At 38.8% G+C, this 18,532-nt stretch overlaps 1 long non-coding RNA gene and 1 other non-coding gene across 3 annotated transcripts in view; both read left to right on the top strand.

Moving 5' to 3' along the window:
- Nucleotides 1–18,532, top strand: part of LOC134730858 (uncharacterized) — a 303,347-nt gene that overhangs the window by 168,301 nt on the left and 116,514 nt on the right. The gene's annotated exons all lie outside the window — the stretch shown is intronic.
- LOC112440755 (small nucleolar RNA SNORA70) lies at nucleotides 2,943–3,076 on the top strand. Its single transcript, XR_003028769.1, has one exon. It is a non-coding gene; the product is annotated as a small nucleolar RNA SNORA70 (small nucleolar RNA).

The raw sequence follows: 18,532 nt of genomic DNA, 5'->3' as shown, positions 1-18,532 counted from the left end.
CAAGAGTGTCAGAGAGTGCAGACTGAGACTTGAGGATTTGCATTCTTAACAAAGTTCAAGGTGAATTTGTTTCTAATGCTGCTGGTCCAGGAAGCATGCACTGACCAGCTCTTGCAATGCCATGATGAGCTGTGCTGAGCCAGCCATTTGACAGCATATTTTGGGAACCAACTGAAGAAGTCCAGGTGTTGCATAAGCGTGGTAACGAGCTGTATCTTTTTGTGTATTTGGAGACAAGATCTCTCTCTGTCCCCTAGGCTGGAGTGCAGTGGTGTGATCATAGCTCATTGCAGCATCCGCCTCCCAGGCAATGCTCCCACTTCAGCCTCCTGAGTAGCTGGAACTACAAGCATGCACCATGGTCAGCTAATTTTTTTATTTTTTATAAAGGTTGGGGTCACACTATGTTGCCCAGACTGGTCTCGAACTCCTGGGCTCAAGTGATCCACCGACCTCTACCTCCCAAAACGCTGGGATTACAGGAGTGAGCCACTGCATCTGGCTCCTCAAGCTGTATCTTCCTATTTAAAAGAAAAATAAATAAATAAACTTTATTGTGTATGCTTGATGTTTAGAACATAATGTCATGGAATATCGTCAAAAGTTAAATGATGACTATAGTGAAGCAGATTAACATATCTAGCATCTCACATAGCTTCTTTCCTTGTGTGCAACAAGAACAGCTAAAATCTCCTCATTAACTAAAATCTCTAAGACAATTCAATTTTATTAACTTGATTCCTCATATTGTACTTAATCTGCAAGTCTCTTTCCTCAGTATTTCTGTTGACTGTGCTGTAGGTGACGAGAAAAAGTCTTGCCATGCCTTTGCTCACTTCAGGTGCCTAAATTGCGGGTCATGCATGCATCATGTTCTCTATAGTTTTCCTAATCTCCAAAAAAATGTGGAATTCACTCTATATCATTTAAGTAGATGATATGTTAAGTAAAGGTTATTGAGTTAATCACAGAATTATTAGAATGGCCAAAGAAATATATTCAAAGATAAGATTGCAGGGAAAATGCTGCAAGCCATACCCCAACCTGGCCTTCTGCTGCATCCCAATGAGGTGGTTTAACTTGCACGCCATTGTCAACCCACAACCAAATTACATTAGGAACCTTCTCTGAAATCTTCCTCATGTCCCCAGCTGCCACTCTTAGAACAGAGTGGATTCTCCACACAGAGCCTTTGTCCTAAAGTGGCTCACCTCTGTGTGGGGTCTGGAGGCTCATAAGAACCTTTCACAAGCCTGTACACTAACCACAAGCAAACTGAGAAATGTATATTTCTGGAGTCTACATTGAAAAGGCACTTTTTAGAATGTGGAGATTGATCCAAATTTAGGGAAAATGTTCCAAAAATGTCAGATGGCCTTTTCAGTGGGTGTTCTGGTTTATTGTTGTTCAACAAATGATGCCAAAACTTCGTGACTTAAGACGATGATTTGTCATCTCTCCTAGTTGAGTGGGTAGATGGGAATGAGCTAGGCAGTCCTTGTTTAAGGTTGCTCGTGCGTTTGCAGTCAGAAGTGGTTGGACCCATCTCATCTGGGAAAGGCTGCATGTCTAAGCTGTTTCACCAACATGGATGCCAGTCAATGTTTTCTATCGACTGAGTGTCATCTGGGGCTATGATCCAAGTGCTTACACATGTCTTTTCTTTGATGTATGAGCTTCTCATAGCACCATTGCTGAATTGAAGAGAAAACAACAGAAGAAGTGTGTATGTGAGGCAGGAACATGAAGAAGCCTCCAGTTTCTCTAAAGGACTACTCCTGGATTTGGACAGCGTCACTTCCACTGTATTTCCATTGATCACAGGATTTGCCCACAATCAGAAGGCAGAGTGGCAATATCACATTGCAAAATAGCATGCAGGATAAGAGCTGTTGCTGTGTCCCTCTTTGGAATATGCAATCTGACAGATTGCTATTTAAAAGTGGACAGATGGAGCATTTTTGCAGCTAACTCAACAAACAAACACCCATAACACATGCACGCACACACACAAACACACACTATATCTTGATATTCAGTCAAAATTATTTCTTTCTTGACTTTAAATACTATGATAATTATCTTTACTGCCTACTTACCTATAAACACTAAGCCAGAAGCCAGAGTTTGAGATCTATCACTGTGATAGAAGTAGGAAAGAGAAAAAGCATTTGACAAAATTTAACACCCTTTCATGATAAAAACTCTCAACAGAATAAGTATAGAGGGATTTTAACTTAACACAATAAAAGCCATAAATGACAAAGCGGTAGCTAACATCATACTCAATGGTGACATGTTGACAGCTTTTCTCTGGGTTCAAGGAGAAGACAAGGATGCCCACTTTCAGTACTTTTCTACAGAGCTGTGGAAGTCTGAGCTGGAGCAATTAGACAAGAGAAATAAATAAAAGTCACCCTAATAGGAAGGGAAAAAGTGAAATTGTCTGTTTGCTGACAATATGATCTTATACAGAGAAAACTGTAACGACTCCACTAAAAGCTAATAGAATTGATAAATAAATCCAGTAAAGTCACAGGATACAAAATCAACACACAAAATTGGTAGCATTTTTATACACTAATAAAAAGCTATCTGGAAAAGGTATAAAGAAAAGAATCCTATTTACAACAGCAACAACAAATTAAATACTTAGGTATAAATTTAAAGTGGTAAAAGACTTGTATACAGAAAACTGTAAAACTCATGAAAATTCTTTTAAAAATCACACAAATAAATGGAAAGGTATGCTGTGCTTATTGCTTAATAGAATTAACATTGTTAAAATGTCCATACTATCCAAAGTGATCTACAGATTCAATGCAGCCACTATTTAAATTCTAATGTTATTTTTCACAGAAATGAAAAAAAAATTCTTAAATTTGCATGAGACCACAAAAGACCCCAAGTAGCCACAATCTTAAGTAAAAAGAACAAAGCTGCTGCAACCAGTTCAGCCAACTGAGTTCCTTTCTTCATAGGGGTCCAATGTGCAATGGCTGCAAACAGCTGCTTCCCTGTAGTGTATGCTGCCCATTTCTTGTATGGGTTGCTCTAAGGGACCTTGGAGACAGGCTTTCAGATGTATGTTCTTGCCTCTGAACTTGCACTAACCCAATGCAGGCTCCAAACAGACATGTGAGGTGCCTTGGAAAAGGCCCAGGACACTGTGGACAGGGTCCACATTGGCCAACTTATCATGTCCATTTGCACCAAACTGCAGAACAAGGAGCATGTGATTGAGGCCCTATGCAGGGCCAAGTTCAAGTTCCCTGGCTGCCAGAAGATCCATGTCTCAAAGAAGTGGGGCTTCACCAAGTTCAATGTGGATGAATTTGAAGACATGGTGGCTGAGGATTGGCTCATCCCAGATGGCTATGGGGTCAAGTACATCCCCAGTCATGGCCCTCTGGACAAGTGGCGGGCCCTGTTTTCAAAAGGGCTTCCACTGTGCTGCCCCCTCTTAACACTCACCAATAAATTCTACCTCCTGTCAAAAAAAAAAAAAAAAAAAAAAAAAAAAGAAGCATCAGACTATCTGACTTCAAGATATATTACAAAGCACTTATAATCAAAACAGCATGGTACTCACATAACAACATATTGACCAAAGGAACAGGACAGAAAGCCCAGAAATAAACCCATGCATTTATAAGCAATTGAGTTTTGACAAATGTGCCAAGAACATACGACTTTGAAAGGACAACCTCCTTAATAAATGGTGTTGGGAGAACTGTTCATCTCATGAAGACATCTATGAGGATTGTGTTTTCGTGAGAACAGAAGAGGTTAAAACAAATAAAATGATAAAAGAGAATGAGGCATATTGAAGTGACTTCATTGCCTAGGGTAATACCTGAGATTCATTCCCTCACAGCCACGGAAAACTATGACTCAGATCACCAGAGTGAGGTTAGGAGCAGAAGTTTAATAGGTGAAAGAAAGAGAAGAGCTCTCTGTACAGACAGGGGTCCCAGAGAAAATGAGTTGCTGCTTCCACGATGAAGTACAGGAGGTTTTATAGATGAGCTTGAGGAGGTGGTGTTTAATTTACACAGGGCATGAGAGATCGGTCAGCCCAGCTGTGCCATTTGCATAGCATGCAAAAATCTGGCCACCCCCATTCTAATATTTTATCATGCAGAAATCTACTGGCACCATGTTGCCTGTTCCTTTACTGTACACGTGGTGACAAAGAAAAGGGAAGATAGAGCCTCTGGGTTGAACATAGCTGGCCCTCAGGTAGTGCCGATTTTCAGGCCCTCATCTTTGTTTGGGGTTCTCCAGAACAGTACCTACGGAAAGAGCTGCAGTCTTGCTTCCCACCTAACCACTAGAAACCTACCTGAAATATGCATCTAACCATGTCACTATCAAAGTTAAATAAAAATAAAACCAAACTTTTTCTTTGGTTTAAGAGCCACTGCCTTAGCAGGATGCCACAGGACCTCAGTGACCTGGTGGCTGCTCCTGACTCCATCTGTAAAGGACTTTCCCACTGAAATTTCCTGCATAGACTGCGGAGTGCCCTACCACAAGACTTTGTGTAAGCTGTCCCGTTATTAAAAGGCTAACCCCCCTGATTTTTATCTACACAATACCTACTCTTCCTTTCTGTAAGGACTTTGCTCCAGCATCACCTTCAGAAAATTTCCCTGTAGCCTCCATTCCTTGTCCTGAGTTGGATTCTCTTCTCTTCTCTGCTCTCATGAGTGCATCCTTCTAACAAGTCCTTAGCCTATTTTATTATCTCATGTTGCATCTATCTCCATGACAGGGCTTGAAGCCTTCTGCTGGCAGGGATCATGTCCTATTTTTATTTTTGTATCCATTGCCCATAGCATAGGCGATCAAAAAATACTTGTTGAACAAATAATTTTGTGTTCTTCCTGATCATTTGGAAGAAATGTTGCATTCTCAATAAGATGTTTAGTATTCTTTGTAAATGTTCTAGGAAACAGTATAAGGTACTTTGAGTTTATTTCCATCAATTTGCCAAATTTCAGAGTTTTATAGCCGTAGGTAACAAGCAAAACTAAGTAAGACAAGAGATGCACACTTGCTAGTCAGGGCCAAAATGTTATTAGCACTTTCTCATTTGTGCCACTGATGTACAATCATGTCTTTGTAGAAAGAGAGAGCTAACTTATTTTCCACGGAAATTGTGGCACAGATCACATACCAACCCTGAATTGGTTAATCTTTCTTCAACACCATAAAAATTATTTCTACCAATAACATTGTAATCCACACATTAGTTCTGAAGGATTTTTGTTCATTCAAAAGTGATCATCATTTGGTAGTCAGTGACATCCAGTCTTCTAAATTTTCAGAGGTCATTTTCCCCAGCTCTGAGATGAAAGAAATATATTCAAGAAAAAACAAAAACAAAACAAGAAACTTGTTTGAGAAGGACTTAGCAAGGTCGATTTTGCAAAGTTAAATTCCTAAGTACAAATATTTTGATTTGAACATGTATAGATAGCACAGCCCATTCCTTTCAAAGGCTTGTACCACTACACAATTTATGGAATAAACTACACACAAACAGCCAGTGGCAATATCAGAAATGCAGCAGCCAAACCTAAATTAATTATTCACACAATAAGCCCCTGTCATTTACTAGTTAAAAATAATGTGTGAGTGTAACAGAGAAATATCTGTTAAAATTATTGTGAAATTTGACTTCTTAATGTTTCTTCCATAACACATGTTCTTAAACATCATGTAAGCTCAGGAAGGTGGTGAGGGGCCTGTTCTCTCTGGCAACAGGTGATACATCTCCTCTCTGTCACAGAATCTCAAAGGAAACCATACAGAATGGAGGAGAGAAAGTTTGGCAAGAGATGAGCAATAACCTAACTTTAATTCTGTTCCCCTGTTTCTGAGTGCTCAGCTGGGGCATGTGGCTCATTACTCATTCATGAAAACATTTCGCCATTGTGTGAGCCTACCAAGACAATCGATTTAGACAACACAATGGCTTGGGAGTGATAGGGCCACACTCCAAATTTCAAAAGTACCAGGACACACAAAATCAAAACACACTATTTTTGTGATAATTGAATTTCACTCAGATTTAGCCACACAAAAAATGAACAATAAGGGAGTTGCTTCCAAATGCAATTTTAGAAAATAATGGAGGTGGCAAGAATCAGAAATACACACTTGCCATTAACATTCAGAAATAATTTGTGTCAACAATTTTACACATATGACGTATGTATGTCCTTATTTTAAGAAGCATAAAGCTATTTATAGCTAAAGAATTAAACCTGTTAAATCACATGATTATGGAGAAAAACAACAGCTTTCAATGTTTTCTATCTGCAGGGCAGCAAATTGTCTTTAGGGACAATTTTAATATATGCCAGGAAGAACGTTTATGCAAATGACACCTTCTCTAGAGCCAATGTTAAGAAAAGACTTCCTAAGTAAAATTGTTGTCCTGACTCGTGAAACTTAACTCAGCTGAAGGAAGATGTACACTGGCCTCTTGTAATGTTTGAACTGTTTGAATCTGGTGCTTTTATTTGCAAAGGTGAGCATTGAGGTTTTGCTTTTAATGAGAGCAGCCATTTTCTTTCTTTTTAATGCAGTTCAGGGTCTCTCTGCCACATTCAACAACAGTTTTCAAAGAATCTGCCTTTAGAAGTCACAGCATAAGTAGCTACTGACTGGCTATTTTTCTACTAAGATAATTAATATTAATTAAGATTCATGACACATCATTGATCTATACATGCATAATAAAAATTACGCATAATAAGACAATTTCTATAAGGGAAATCTGAGACTTGTTGCTTCTGGGTTTTGTTTCTTTCTTTCTTTGTTTTTTTGTAGAGAGAGTTTCACTCTTGTTGCCCAGGCTGGATTGCAATGGCACGATCTCGGCTCACCACAACCTCCGCCTCCCAGGTTCAAGCGATTCTCCTGCCTCAGCCTCCCGAGTAGCTGGGATTACAGGAACATGCCACCAAACCCAGCTAATTTTTGCATTTTTAGTAGAGAATGGGTTTCTCCATGTTGATCATGCTGGTCTCAAATTCCTGACCTCAGATGATCCAACCACCTAGGCCTCCCAAAGCGCTGGCATTACAGGCATGAGCCACCACACCCGGCCTTTTTTTTTTTTTTTAATGTTAGTAACTCTCCCGTTTCCTTCTCATGTTGCAGCATAAAGGGTTGATAAAGTACACAGAGGAATTACTAGGATAATACCAGACAAGCTGCATTCACCAGTAAATAGAAAGATCAGACAGACACTCAGTTATTAAGAGAGTTTTTCAGACATGGAGTGTGTGCTTTAATAAGATCTTTGGAACATGTAGAAATAATATTTATTCTGTTGTAGAATTCAGGGTTTGTATAACTCCCTTGGAAACATAGATTGTTATTCAGATACGTAATAAAGAATATGAATCAAAGAAAAACGACAAGATTATTTTAGTTCGTGTTTCCTCGTTCTTAGAAGCTGTTAGAGTAGGTAGGTTAGGCGGACATGAGTAAGGCAGGAGAGGGAACACCCAGGAATGTCAGCTGACCATTAAGCGTTGGTCAGGTGGTTATTAAACTATCTCTGTAACGTAATAATTAGTTGCAGCCAGTGCCAGGGAAAGATAGTCTCCCAAGAGATAGAAAATACCTGACGCTGGTGATCAGCAGCTTCTGATAAGATTTCAGGCGTTGGGTGAGTGGGCTCAAACGTGGCACCAAGAAGCAAAATAGTGGAGTTTAACTGGTATATGACCTTCCTCTAGGAATGGTGAACTGGTAAATGAAAAACGCCTCAAGTAGGAACAACACACACCAGGGTCTGTTGAGGGGTGGAGGGTGAGGGAGGGAACTTAGAGGACGGGTCAACAGGTGCAGCAGGGGCAGCAAACCACCACAGCAACCGCGTACCTATGTAACGAACCACCACGGCACGCGCGTACCTATGTAACGAACCACCACGGCACCCGCGTACCTATGTAACAAAGCACCCGCCTACCTATGTGACAAACCACCACGGCACCCACGTACCTATGTAACGAACCGCCATGGCACCCGTGTAGCTATGTAACAAACCACCGCACACCCACGTACCTAGATAACAAACCAGTACGGCACCCGCCTACCTATGTAACAAAGCACCCGCGTACCACTGTAACAAAGCATCACGGCACCCGTGTGCCTATGTAACAAACCACCACACACCCGCGTACCTAGGTAACAAACCACCACGGCACCCGCCTACCTATGTAGCAAAGCACCTGCGTACCTATGTAACAAACCACCACAGCATCCGCGTACCTATGTAGTGAACTTCCACGGCACCCGTGTAACTATGTAATGAAGCACCACGGCACCCGCCTAGCTATGTAACAAATCACCACGGCACGTGCGTACCTATGTAAGGAACCATCACAGCACCCACGTACCTATGTAGCGAACCTCCACAGCACCCGCGTAAGTATGTAACAAAGCACCACCGCATCCGCATATCTATGTAACAAAGCACCACCGGACCCGCGTACCTATGTAACAAACCTGCAGGTTCTGTACATTTATACCGGTTTTCCTTTCTTAAGACAGTTTTAAAAAATAAGAAAGAAAAAAGAAAAACACCTAAAGTGAGCATGTGCACAACTTCAGTAAACACACTGAGCATGTGCCCCCCCCCAAGTGCTGGCAGGCCACTGCCCATGCAGACAGCCCACCCCAAGGGAAGAATCAAGCGAGCAGAACTGCAAACTCCAGAATCACACTGATGTGTAAAACCTCAAGTCACGGATGAAATAGGGCACTTGGATCTCTCAAGTCACCCGCTGGGCCCTCTTCCAAGTGTACTTTATTTACTTCCTTTCGTTTCTGCTCTGAAACTTTTTAACAAACTCTTAGTCCTGCTCAGAAACTGACCTTGGTTTCTTCCCCTGCCTTAAACTTACTTCTGCCTCTCAGCAGAATTCTTTCCTCCAAGGAGGCAAGGATCAGATGGCGTTTGCTGCAGATCTGTGGGATTTGCCACTGGTAACAAAGCTTTGTAATAGAAAAATGCATTCTTCTAATTTTGAAATAAAACTAAATTTTACCCAACCTTTTATCGCTGTCCAGAAATGACAAAAAAGTAACTAACCTTTTCTGAAACTGCATCTAACTGTGTTTTATATTTTCCTGCTGTGTATTTTCAGAGTATGATGTTAACTAAAAAATTTGAGAGTCATGCTATAAATTAAGAAATACTTCACAACAATAGACTTAGGACAGCACTTAATGATTAAATGTAGCACTTAATGATTAAATATAGTTATTTATTATTAACAAGTAATTGTCCATTCTGGCAGTTTGGTAAAGAGGATTTAAAAAAATAAATTGCCCAAAATGTCTATATTAGCAATATACACAAAATATATGAAGACAATGACACTCTTCGATTTTCTCATGAAACTTTTATACAAAATTCAGTCTAACTAGGAAACATCTTACATAAAGAGGAAAATTCTACCACTATTTCTGTAGTGAAAATGAAGCAAGGCGTTGGTAATTGAGAGTTAAGCACAAATCTCCTTTAAGATCTCGGGAGATAAAGATAGGCAGAGATGGTACAATGAACTTGGCAACATATTATATGAATGTAAAATCTCTTTTGGTCATAATTCTGTGAAATCATGGAATTTTATAGTGCAGAGTTCCAATTATTATTGACTACAAGATGAAGATTCGTTTGTCTTAATACGTAAACTCTTACTTACTTAAAATCTTTGGGGCTTATTGGCTTTGTATATGTTTTTATTGTGTAATTTTTTTAAGTTTCTTTTTATATATTTTGTGTCTTTTGTTCTGTATCATAGCCCAGAATTTAGAAAGGCCTGTTATATAATAGGCTCTTGAGAAACATTTGCTGTTTAATTAATAAATGTTGTTAATGAGAGAAGCAGATCAGAATTTGTGAACATAACTTTTTCTTGAATTTTTGTTTCTGGAAAAACTAAGGCTATATGAGTGATATTCACAAAGTATAAATGTTGCTACTCCTCAGTGGTTCTTGGGAAGGGTATAACCCTGCCAAGAGCAAAGAAGTCACATTTCAGCTTTAACTTTCAAAAAGGACTTTTCAAACACTCTGAAGAACGTCTACCATCCTATAAAACTTGTGAGAAAAGAACACTCGGTGCTGGACTTTAAATACCAAGAGAGAGGTTTGGTGAACTTATCATAGAATTTTTACTATAATCGACAACATTAGTAAGATGAAAAGTATGAAAAAAAAAAAAAACAGCTTTCTCATGCTATATAAGAGTGCCATAAAAGCCTTTTTCTTGGGCCTGAGACTGGGGGTGGAAAGGAGTGAGAATTCAGAGAAACCATCAAGAAAGCATCGGGGCTGCAGTGGGCCCTATCTCCCGTGGCTTGCTCTTGATAGAAAAGCGCCGGCGGGTTTCAGGGGCTTAGAAACTCCATGTAAGTTTTATGGATTCAGTGTTAGGAAACTTTTCCCTCCACTTTCTGTTTGGAATTCTGAGGAGGCCACCACACAGTAGAATAAAAATGACGATGTAATGTTTACAGACAGAGAACCTGCAGATGCCCAGCACACATTTGACTCACCATTCCTTCTCTGTCTCTCCAGCATGCATGAAATATGACAATTAAAGGTCCCATGGCCCTCATAGGAGACACCGAAGATGGCTAAGAATTGAGAATTAGCATACTGCTAGGGAATTGCTGCCATGTAGACCCAGGAGACTCCATATCCAAGAGCATAAGCTGGGTAACCCAGGGAGAAGGGAGAGAAGACGCCCTGCATCTTTGAGGATCGGCCACATCACAGGGAGTGGGGAGGAAGCAGTGCCCGTGGGCCTGGCTCTACATATTGAACTTGTGGGAGGAAACGGACCACCAGCTGCTCCACTCATGGACCCATCAGCAGTGAGTCAGTGAGGCGTGAGGGAACCGGTGGGAAAACACACCTCAGTGGGGCCCAGGAAGCACCACTAGACAGACCAAGGACAGGTACCCAGGACCAGACCAGGATATGGAACTGAACACCGAACTCCTCCTCATAAAAGTGAGATCATAGAAACTACGTGGAGGAGAAGAAGGCGGAAAGAAAGAATCATCAGCTTACTAAAATGGAATCTTCAATTTAACTAAATACTTCGAAAATTATCAACCACAGCTGGCTAAATTCCATTAAAATAACACAAATACATTTTCAATCTTTGGTGGAATTGGCATTTCCAGGGATAAACTGAATTCAGTTATCAAGAAATCAGCATGAGGGCCAGGTGCAGTGGCTCATGCCTGTAATTCCAATGCTGGGAGGCCAGGAGTTAGAGACCAGCCTGGTAACATAGCAAGACCCCCTTCTTTACAAAATAAAATAAAAAAATAAATAAATAAAATGATATTGCTCAGAGAGAGAACAAACTAAATTTTTTTTAAAAAAGAGGGAAAAATAAAAATAAAATATCCAGGTGCATACGTGCAGTCCTAGGTACTTGGGAGGCTGAGAAGAGGGTATCACTTGAGCCCAGGAGTGATAATTGCACCACTGCACTCCACCCTGGGCACAGAGAAGGACCCTGTCTCTGAATAACAACAACAACAAAAACTGCCACGGCAAAGTTGAGGGACAGCACTTCTATCCTCGGAGCAATGAATGATAAAATGATGGATTAGAAATAGCCACTTTCCACCCGCAAGAAGATTGCAATCTAGTGGGAGAACCATTTGCATAAAAAAGAAAAATAAAAACAAAGTATTCCTAAGGAAAAATTGAAAGAGTATCAAATATATAATTACAATGATCCTTAGTTGAAAATTAAAAATTGAAAGGCATGGAGCTACCTTTTATTCCTGTTTCTGTACTAACACTCTACAATAGCAAGTGAATCTTCTCGTATTGTCCCAGTGGAGGGACAATAGGAGATTTTGAGATTTGCATTTCAGTGGCAGAAGGAGAAAGTTAATGATTGTAAGGCCATCTCTAAATTACTTAAAACTCTTTCAGACATAGTTTTCTGTAGAATGGGATGACCATCACGTATCTCAAAAGTTAAATGTAATTATGTTTCTCAGATACTTTGTAGACTGTTGGTATTTCGGTAGGTAGCTAGATTACATGATTCTCGCTTCTCCGAGATTAACAGTGGTTTTAGATGTTGTAACCCAAGAAAATCACAACACAGCAAAAGCAACCTTGAGCTAACTACGAGGTCTTTAGATCTTATTTTAATTTTTTAATTATGTGAAGGAACTGGATATATCATGTACCTATGAAAAATTTTAATTTGATATTTTGCCCTTATTATGTAACATGGGATAGAATCATCAAATGTGTGAGTGAGCAACATGGTAATGTCACTGAAAAGGCTCTATTATAACCCATTACTCATTCCTGAGCTTAGCATTGTAAAGATACCAGTACTGATGTCTGGCTATAAAACCAGTCTGGAATTATTTGCTACACCATAGTAATCGTTTGTTATGTATTATAAAGGGATTCAAAATTAGTGGTCTTAGGAAAATCTTTATCAGCAAGATCTGCTTGGCAACTTCTCTTGTTTAAATTGCAGGGGATGTCAGCTTCAACCACGGACCTTTAATACATACTAGTTCATTTCCTTTCCCTTTCACAAATCTTATCTAAGACCAAACAAGCCCATTGTGTCATTGATAACACTACATGAAAAGGGAAGTTAGGACCAAGTTTCATAATCTTTAGGATTTTAAACCCAAGGACTAACCTCAATATTCTCTTTTATTTGTATGTGAAAACAGCGCTTTTTATTACTTTAAACATAGAACCAATTCTTGTGAAAGAAACCCCAACAGACTTCATGTTTAAGAAAATTAGTAGAGGGATTTGACTGACGTTTATAAAACAGAGCTGAACTTTGCCTTTTAATGTACATGTGAGACAAGATATACTAATGCAATTGAAAATTAAGATATTTGACGGGGTTGAGGGAGTAGGAAGAACTATAAATAACTTTACAAAAGAAAATATGCAATCTCCCACGTATCTGCAAGTGAAAATTTAAACAGAGAAAATTATGGTTTATGGTCATATTTCATTTGTCATTATACAAAATTTCCAAGGCAAAATTTTAGATGGATGTGAATTATGGTTATTTGGACTCATGGAACATTTAGGCTGGAATATCTGACCAACTCCACCTAGTTTAAACAAGACACGTTCTAGGACAATGTTTGCTGCTTCTGCCCACTATTTTATCTTTAGCTCTTGGTGTCTTTCTCTGCATTTAACACTAAACTCAATACATTTTTGTTGAATTAAATATATTCAATTAGGCACTGTTCTAGACATTGAAGATGTGTTTGTGATTCAGATGCCATAACTGAAGAGACATTAGAATAAAAACATTTCAAGCTACGCATTCTACAGAGAAGGAAACCAAGATCTTGTAAGATAGCAACTTTGGCAACGTCTCACGACTGATTAGTTGTGAGAAAAGACTATAATATGAGGTCCACACCTAATTCATTGTTTATTCTCTGACTAGACAACACCTCCTGAGGCAAATCAATTCTTATCGGCTACCTGGTATGTTGTGTCAAAATGGTCTTTCCTGCCATAACAACACAGGTATCCTTTTGGCCTTAGCATGAACCATTTAATGATATTTTTATCACATTATATGCTAGTTGACAGTACAACAGCATGGGATAAATTTTCTATTTAAAAACATGATGAATCATACATATGCTGCTTAATGGGGTAAAGACTAACAGCTTATGAAAATATCAATTTAGAAAATAGTGGAGCCCTATGCAATATCTACTAAGTATACATTGTGAGTCTCTTATTTCTTTTCTTTCTTTTTTTTTTTTTTTTTTTTTTTTTTTTGAGACAGAGTCTTGCTCTGTCACCAGGCTGGAGTGCAGTGGCATGGTCTCGGCTCACTGCAACCTCTGCCTCGTCGGTACCAGCGATTCCCCTGCCTCAGCCTCCCAAGTAGCTGGGACCACAGGTGCATGTCATCACACCCAGCTAATTTTTTGTATTTTAGTAGAGACGGGGTTTCACCATATTGGCCAGGATGGTCTTGATCTCCTGATCCCGTGATCTGCCTACCTCGGCCTCCCAAAGTGCTGGTATTACAGGTCTGAGCCACCAAGCCCGGCCCTCTTTTTATTTCTTTTTTCCACTTTATAGGCAAATTTATAGCACATGTATGGAAGAAAAACACATATTTGTGTATTTTAAATTTTATTAGAATATTCTGATAAGCAATGCATTCCAACACAGATGAAGAATCAAATGCCTTTAGGAGGTATTTTGGACTCTATATAATACACTTCATTATGATTAGATACAAGTTATATAGAACTTATCACCCACATTATTGTTTCTATTTATTGCAGTATAAAATATTTCATAAAAGTAACACCAAATACTTACTACACATGTGTTTTGCCTTCAATTATAATTATGGAGACTAATTAGAAAATGCTTAATGGTATGCAGTAAACACACCTCAGAATAAATTAGGGGTGAGACATAGTTTTTGTTTGTTTACTTTTTATTTGGCTTCTTAATATTGTCAATTTTGGAGGAAGATGCTAGTAGAGTGTTTTCATAGACACACACATACACACACGCACACACACACAAAACTAATGAATTGTTGGTTCTTTTCCCCTACAAGAGTTCACACTGCTCTAGATTGTGACCTTCACCCACATATTAGTAAAATGTGCAGATCACACCAGCCACTTTACTGAGCAAGAATGGAAAAACTTAGAGTTCTCAGAAAGCAGGGTAGAACAAACTTTCAATAAGGAACTATAGTGATCTGGGGCCATTATGAAAATTGACTGAAAACTGCCTTGAAAGTCAAATCACTTGGGTCCATGATTTAACTGCTTGAAACATGTTGATCTATATTTTTGTCCAGAATGCCTAACAATGACCAGTTAGGCCTCTGAAAGCCAAAGATGTCTGAGAGCCAGAACCGCATGTTGACACCTCAACAATGCTTCTCCAACAATCAATACAAATAAGATGCACCCAGCTCTCCAGAAGGAGACTGATGTCTTGTTTTCAGAAATTAGAGGAATGGGATGTGCCTTTACAGAGGAGACTCCAGGAGTTGAAAATCTTAAGTATTTATGTTTTATGTCTTTGGGAATAAAGACTACTCAATGAATGGTCAAAAGTGACACATCAGTTTGTTAACTAGAAAATGTTCGAAGGGAGGAATGCACAGAAGCATTCTTAGGTGGGCACTTTTGCTTCACCTGAAGAGCAAATAGCCCCATACTATACAGGTGGCCGCGTTGGTCATAATGGACAGCTGAAATGCTGAAATGCACAGGAGGACAGCAGTCCCCGGGGCCTAGTAACAAGCATGCAATTCACAATGGAGAATTAGAATGCATTGCCCACAGATGCATGAAGGAACGCTTGGGAAATATGTTGTACAAATGCTTCATACAGAGAAAATACATTTAAAGATGAGAATTAGGTAAGGATCTGTGGTCCTATGGAGGAAATAAAGCTTATTAATATGGTAAGTGGGACAAAAGTTTCCATTTGCGCTCATACCTTCAATTCAAAGGACTCACACCAGAGAGGAATTTCATGAAAGACGATGATTGTAACAAGAACGGCATTTAGTGTTTACGTCTTTGAGACCAAGTTTATACATGACCAGCAGAGACTTCGTGAAGAAGAGAAACTTTATAAATGTTTTATTGGACAAAAATAAATTGTTTTTTTTTCCTACAAGAGCAAGTTTTCAGTCTCAGAGGGTTCAAAAAATGAGAAACTTCATAAATACAGTATATAAATATAACTTTTCTCATGTTTTTATTAGTAATAATACAGTCTTAATGATAGAAAAATACATTTTAGGGTGAATAACTAGGTAACAGAAATACATAACTACATGATCCAAAGAACCACTCTTAGCATTTTGACAGATACTCTAGAAAATTTCAAACATGTAGGTACACATTTATTTTGATGGCATTTCATTGTACATATGATTTTGTAAAAATGTCAGTTACTTCTAAATAGTTTTGGTAGATTTCTTATAAAGTGAATTTATGACAATGCATTCAGCGTTATTTATAATGTATAGTATTTCCCTATTAAATACAAATAAAAACCTTGATACCCATTCTTGTGAACAAGTGTTTGCTCCCTTTTTAAACTTTTATCCTTGTGAGGAATGGCTTACATGTTCCCCACAAGGAAAGAGCTTAATGCAATGAGGAAACACTGAGGTAAGTGTGCCCACATGTCCTACCTGATACCAGCTGGTAGCTAAGAGCAATCACACAGTTTTTAATTTATTAACTGGTAAGTTCTCCTATGAAGAATAAGATCTGATGGGAGTGGATAAGAAGGCTCTATGTCATTAGAATAATATTGCAAACACCGCAGGTTTCTCAGACTTGTGCTCTTTACTTTTGGCTTCTTTATTGAGGAATTAGGATTTTTCTCATTTGAATATTGAAAATCACATTTTAAAAAACACACAAGCAAACTTAAATACACAACTTTAGGTTCGTTTAGAGTGAATGTGTTTTTCAAATAACATATAATAAAGACAGATTTATTATACAATAAACTGTATATATTTAAAACATTTTAATCATAAAAGCAACTGCTATTTCATAATGCCTATTCCTTTAAGTGCTATATCCCAGTTGACTATATTATTAAAATGACACTGGACAATGCCCATTTTTAAAAGAAGAAAGCTAAGGTGTGGAGAAATTGAACAACTCCACCCAGGTATCAGAGCTAAGAATTGGCAACATCAACTTGGAATTATGTTTTTGCTTACCTAAAAACCTACATTATTAGCTGTGATTCATCTGCCTGGTTTGTAAACTTGCTTGCAGGATGTTTAAGATCTTGAGAATTGCTAATGAAAATCATTTCAGTTGAGTTAGTTTTCTAAAGTTGTCTTTTAAAAGGAAAAATGTGACTTTAAGAAGTTTGTCCTTGTAATTTCCTGAAGTTATTAATTCCTGAAACAGAAAATTGCTTTCACTGTGGTTTACTAAGTAATAAATTATTATTTCTGGTGACTTCTTTTAAATATTAGTTGATAATAACATGTGGACACCCAAATAAGCCAAAAACTTCACATTCATTCATTGCTTATGCTCACATAATTATAGCTGATGTATGCGCTCTCATCTTTCCAGCTTAACGGGTATCCATGAACCCAACACCAACTAGTTTACTTTTCTTTTCTTTTTTTTTTCTTTTTTCTTTTTTCTTTTTTTTTTTTTTTTGAGATGGAGTCTCTCTCTGTGGCCAAGGCTGGAGTGCAATGGCATGATCTTGGCTCACTGCAACCTCTGCTTCCCAAGTTCAAGCAATTCTCCTGCCTCAGCCTCCAGAATATTTGGGATTACAGGTGCCCACCACCACGCCGAGCTGATTTTTGTATTTTTAGTAGAGACAGGATTTCACCATGTTGGTCAGGCTGGTCTCAAGCTCCTGACCTCAAGTGATCTGCCTGCCTTGGCCTCCCAAAGTGTTGGGATTACAGGGGTGAGCCATCATGCCCAGCCCAACTAGTTTAATACTACCAGACATGTCATTTAAAAACATTTTAATGTAACTATTTAAGCAAGGGTTTCAATATTCTTAACAGGTTTAATGTAGCAATCTAGCCATTTATCCTGACACTTACTGAAATGTGTATTTTATATTACTCTATTTTTTTCCATCACTAAAGGAGTTTACTATTTTTTTCTGCATTGAATTTTATCCCCTTCTCATCTTTGAAAACCCTAAATCTCTGCATTTGAACATGTTTTGGAGGGGGTTTGCTGTTGCCTAGATGGTTCACTACCTTGTTGCATCTGTTTTAGTCAGCAATCTTGTGTCTCCTGTTGCTCTTTCTTTCTCAGGGGTCCATTTTGATGCTCAATTTTTTATCCAGGCAAAACATTACAAGTGACCTGTTCTTGGCAACCCATTTCATCAACAGTGACTTTTGTTTATTTGTTTGGATCCCTAATGTGGACACTGATACCGTCAGAGGTGTTTGAACCAGAGCAGCTCTGTCTTGAACAGGGGCTGGGTAAAATAAGGCTGAGACCTACTGGGCTGCATTCACAGGGGGTTAAGGCATTCTTCATGACAGGATGATATAGGAGGTGAGCACGAGATAAAGGTCATAAAGACCTTGCTGATAAAACAGGTTGCAGCCAGCCAAAACCCACCAAAATCAAGATGGCAATAAGAGTGACCTCTGGTGGTCCTCACTGCTAATTATATGCTAATTGTAATGTATTAGCGTGCTAAGAGACACTCCCACCAGCACCATGACAGTTTACAGATGCCATCGCAACATCCGGAAGTTACCCTATATGGTTTAAAAAGAGGAGGAACCCTCAGCTCCGGGAATTGCCCACCCCTTTCCCAGAAAACTCATGAATAATGCACACTTTGTCTAGCATATAATCAAGAAAGAAACATAAAAATGGGCAACCAGCAGCCCTCAGGGCTGCTTTGCCTAAGGAATAGCCATTCTTTTATTCCTTTGCTTTCCTA

Source organism: Pan paniscus, chromosome 7, assembly GCF_029289425.2.
Source record: "Pan paniscus chromosome 7, NHGRI_mPanPan1-v2.0_pri, whole genome shotgun sequence".
NCBI classification, from domain to species: domain Eukaryota; kingdom Metazoa; phylum Chordata; class Mammalia; order Primates; family Hominidae; genus Pan; species Pan paniscus.
Note: the sequence above shows the minus strand (reverse complement) of the source record. Positions and strands in the feature narration are given on the sequence as shown.